This window comes from Moschus berezovskii, chromosome 7, assembly GCF_049115385.1.
Source record: "Moschus berezovskii isolate FMDL1 chromosome 7, NW_MosBer_1.0, whole genome shotgun sequence".
Taxonomy (NCBI): Eukaryota; Metazoa; Chordata; class Mammalia; order Artiodactyla; family Moschidae; genus Moschus; species Moschus berezovskii.
The window spans coordinates 4,460,576-4,465,494 of NC_142466.1; positions in this window are offsets into that span (position 1 = coordinate 4,460,576).

Below are 4,919 nucleotides of genomic sequence, written 5' to 3' on the forward strand. Positions count from 1 at the left end.
AATAACTCTTAGAATGAAACAAGGGCATCAAAAGGAATATAAAGATTAATAAGATTAATATCTCACAATGGCAGATAAAAAGTTCTGAACATGTTAGTTATTTTGTTTTTTGGATGTTCTCTTTAAGATTTTTTAAAATTCTGTTTGATATAGTTTCGAGACAGGTCATCAGAAGTTCTCAGGTGAGTGCTAATCATGAATACTACTGAGGCAAAGTCTATTTTTTTTATTTTATTTTACTTTTTTTTTTTTAAATTTTAATTGGAGGCTAATTACTTTACAATATTGTATTGGTTTTGCCATACATTGACATGAATCCTCCCCGGGTGTACATGTATTCCCCATCTTGAACCCTCCTCCGACCTCCCTTCCCATATCATGCCTCTGGGTCATCCCAGTACACCAGCCCCGAACATACTGTATCATGCATCGAACCTAGATATTCATTTCATATATATATTTGTTTCATATATGATAATATACATGTTTCAATACCATTCTCCCAAATCATCCCACCCTCACCCTCTCCCACAGAGACCAAAAGACTATTCTATACATCTGTGTCTCTTTTGCTGTCTCGCATACAGGGTTATCATTACCATTTTTCTAAATTCCATATATATGTGTTAGCAAACTGTATTGGTATTTTTCTTTCTGGCTTACTTCACTCTGTATAAGAGGCTCCAGTTTCATCCACCTCATTAGAACTGATTCAAATGTATTCTTTTAAATTGCTGAGTAATACTCCATTGTGAATATGTACCACGTCTTTCATATCCATTCGTCTGCAGATGGACCTCTACGTTGCATCCATGTCCTGGCTATTATAAATAGTGCTTCAATGAACAATGGAGTACGTGTGTCTCCTTTAATTCTGGTTTCCTCGGTGTGTATGCCCAGGAGTGCGATTGCTGGATCATATGGCAGTTCTATTTCCAGTTTTTTGAGGAATCTCCACACTGTTCTCCATAGTGGCTGTACTAGTTTACATTCCCACCAACAGCGTATGAGGGTTCCCTTTTCTCCGCACCCTATCCAGCATTTATTGCTTGTAGACTTTTGGATAGCAGCCATTCTGACTGGCGTGAAAGGTACCTCATTGTCATTTTGATTTACCTTTCTCTGGTTATGAGTGATGTTGACCATCTTTTCATGTGTTTGTTAGCCATCTGTATGTCTTCTTTAGAGAAATGTCTGTTTAGTTCTTTGGCCCATTTTTTGATTGGGTCGTTTGTTTTTCTGGAATTGAGCTGCAGAAGTTGCTTGTATATTTTTGAGACTAATTCTTTGTCAGTTGCTTCATTTGTTATTATATTCTCCCATTCTGAAGGCTGTCTTTTCACCTTGCTTATAGTTTCCTTTGTTGTGCAGAAGCTTTTAATTATAATTAGGTCCCATTTGTTTATTTTTGCTTTTATTTCCAGCATTCTGGGCAGTGGGTCATGGAGGTACCTGCTGTGATTTATGTCGGAGAGTGTTTTGCCTATGTTCTCCTCTAGGAGTTTTATAGTTTCTGGTCTTACATTTTTTTACAAGTGGTTGACCAGTTTTCCCAGCACCACTTGTTAAAAAGATTGTCTTTTCTCCATTGAATATTCTTGCCTCCTTTGTCAAACATAAGGTGTCCATAGGTGCATGGATTTATCTCTGGGCTTTCTATTTTGTTCCACTGATCTATATTACTTTCTTTATGCCAGTACCATACTGTTTTGATGACTGTGGCTTTGTAGTAGAGCCTGAAGTCCGGCAGGTTGATTCCCCCAGTTCCATTCTTCTTCAAGATTGCTTTGGCTATTCGAGGTTTTTTGTATTTCCATACAAATTGTGAAATTATTTGTTCTAGCTCTGTGAAAAATACTCTTGGTAGCTTGATAGGGATTGCATTGAACCTATAAATTATTTTGGGTATTATATACATTTTCACGATATTGATTTTTTCAATCCATGAACACGGTATATTTTTCCATCTATTAGTGTCCTCTCTAATTAATTTCACCAGTGTTTTATAGTTTTCTATATGTAGGTCTTTTGTTTCTTTAGGTAGATATATTCCTAAGTATTTTATTATTTTCTTTGCAACAGTGAATGGAATTCTTTCCTTAATTTCTCTTTCTATTATCTCATTATTAGTGTATAGGAATGCAAGGGATTTCTGTGTGTTGATTTTATATCCTGCAACTTTTCTGTATTAATTTATTAGCTCTAGTAGTTTTCTGGTAGAGTCTTTAGGGTTTTCTGTGTAGAGGACCATGTCATCGGCAAACAGTGAAAGTTTTACTTCTTATTTTCCAACTTGGATTCCTTTTATGTCTTTCTCTGCTCTGATTCCTATGACCAAAACTTTCAAAACTATGTTGAATAGTAGTGGTGAGAGTGGGCACCCTTGTCTTGTTCCTGACTTTAGGGGAAATGCTTTCAGTTTTTCACCATTGAAGATAATGTTTGCTGTGGGTTTGTCATATATAGCTTTTAATATGTTGAGGAATGTTCCCTCTATTCCCGCCTTCCGGAGGGTTTTTATCATAAATTCTTATTCAGTTTTGTCAAAGGATTTCTCTGTAACTGTTGGGATAATCATATGGTTTTTATTTTTCATTATGTTAATGTGGTGTAAGCAACTAGAAAAGGAAAAAATGAAGAACCCCAAGTGAGTAGAAGGAAAGAAATCTTAATAATTAGGGCAGAAATAAATGCAAAAGAAAAAAAAGAAAATAGCAAAAATCAAAAAAGAAAACAAACGCTGGTTCTTTGAAAGGGTAAATAAAATTGACAAACCACTAGCAAGACTCAGCAAGAAACAATGGGAGAAAAACCAAATCAGTAATATTAGAAATGAAAATGGAGAGATCACAACAGACAACACAAAAATACAAAGGATCATAAGAGACTCAGTTCAGTTCAGCTCAGTCGCTCAATCGTGTCCAACTCTTTGCGACCCCATGAATCACAACACGCCAGGCCACCCTGTCCATCACCAACTCCAGGAGTTCACTCAAACTCATGTCCACAGAGTCGGTGATGCCATCCAGCCATTTCCTTCTCTGTCGTCCCCGTCTCCTCCTGCTAACAATCCCTCCCAGCATCAGAATCTTTTCCAGTGAGTCAACCCTTCGCATGAGGTGGCCAAAGTATTGCAGTTTCAGCTTTAGCATCAGTCCTTCCAATGAACACCCAGGATTGATCTCCTTTAGAATGGATTGGTTGGATCTCCTTGCAGTCCAAGGGACTCTCAAGAGTCTTCTCCAGCACCACAGTTCAAAAGCATCAATTCTTCAGCGATCAGCTTTCTTCACAGTCCAACTCTCACATCCATACATGACCATGGGAAAAACCATAGCCTTGACTAGACGGACCTTTGTTGGCAAAGTAATGTCTCTGCTTTTTAATATGCTCTCTAGGTTGGTCATAACTTTCCTTCCAAGGAGTAAGCGTCTTTTAATTTCATGGCTGCAATCAGCATCTGCAGTGATTTTGGAGCCCAAAAAAACAAAGTCTGACACTGTTTCCACTGTTTCCTCATCTATTTCCCATGAAGTGATGGGACCAGATGCCATGATCTTTGTTTTCTGAATGTTGAGCTTCAAGCCAACCTTTTCACTCTCCTCTTTCACTTTGATGAAGAGGCTTTTGAGTTCCTCTTCACTTTCTGCCATAAGGGTGGTGTCATCTGCATATCTGAGGTTATTGATATTTCTCCCAGCAATCTTGATTCCAGCTTGTGCTTCTTCCAGCCCAGCGTTCCTCATGATGTACACTGCATGTAAGTTAAATAAGCAAGGTGACAATATACAACCTTGACGTACTCCTTTTCCTATTTGGAACCTGTCTGTTGTTCCATGTCCAGTTCTAACTGTTGCTTCCTGACCTGCATACAGGTTTCTCAAGAGGCAGGTCAGGTGGTCTGGTATTCCCACCTCTTTCAGAATGTTCCACAGTTTATTGTGATCCACACAGTCAGAGGCCTTAATGTAGTCAACGAAGCAGAAATAGATGTTTTTCTCAAACTCTCTCGCTTTCTTCATGATCTAACAGATGTTGGCAATTTGATCTCTTGTTCCTCTGCCTTTTCTAAAACCTGCTTGAACATCTGGAATTTCACGGTTCACATATTGCTGAAGCCTGGCTTGGAGAATTTTGATCGTGACTTTACTAGCATGTGAGATGAGTGCAATTGTGTGGTAGTTTGACCATTGTTTGGCATTCCCTTTCTTTGGGATTGGAATGAAGACTGACTTTTTCCAGTCCTGTGGCCATTGCTAAGTTTTCCAAATTTGCTGGCATATTGAGTGCAGCACTTTCACAGCATCATCTTTCAGGATTTGAAATAGCTCAACTGGAATTCCATCACCTCCACTAGCTTTGTTCATAGTGATGTTCTCTAAGGCCCACTTGACTTCACATTCCAAGATGTCTGGTTCCAGGTGAGTGATCATGCTATTGTGATTATCTTGGTCGTGAAGATCTTTTTTTGTACAGTTCTTCTGTGTATTGTTGCCACCTCTTCTGAATATCTTCTTCTTCTGTTAGGTCCATACAATTTCTGTCCGTTATCGTGCCCGTCTTTACATGAAATGTTCCCTTAATATCTCTAATTTTCTTGAAAGGATCTCTTGTTTTTCCTATTCTGTTGTTTTCCTCTATTTCTTTGCATTGATCACTGAGGAAGGCTTTCTTATCTCTCCTAGCTATTCTTTGGAACTCTTCTTTCAGATGTTTATATCTTTCCTTTTCTCCTTTGATTTTCTAAAAATTATTAGCCAACAAAAATGTACTTTGCTGAGTTCAGAGTCCTGTTGATAGTTATCATCATGACAATGTTTAGGTTGCCCACCAGGGTCAAAATATAGAAGAGCAAGACATCACTAAAAGGATTTTCTGCTCCTTTGGATTCTGCATGAGCCCCAAGAGGATAAAATAAC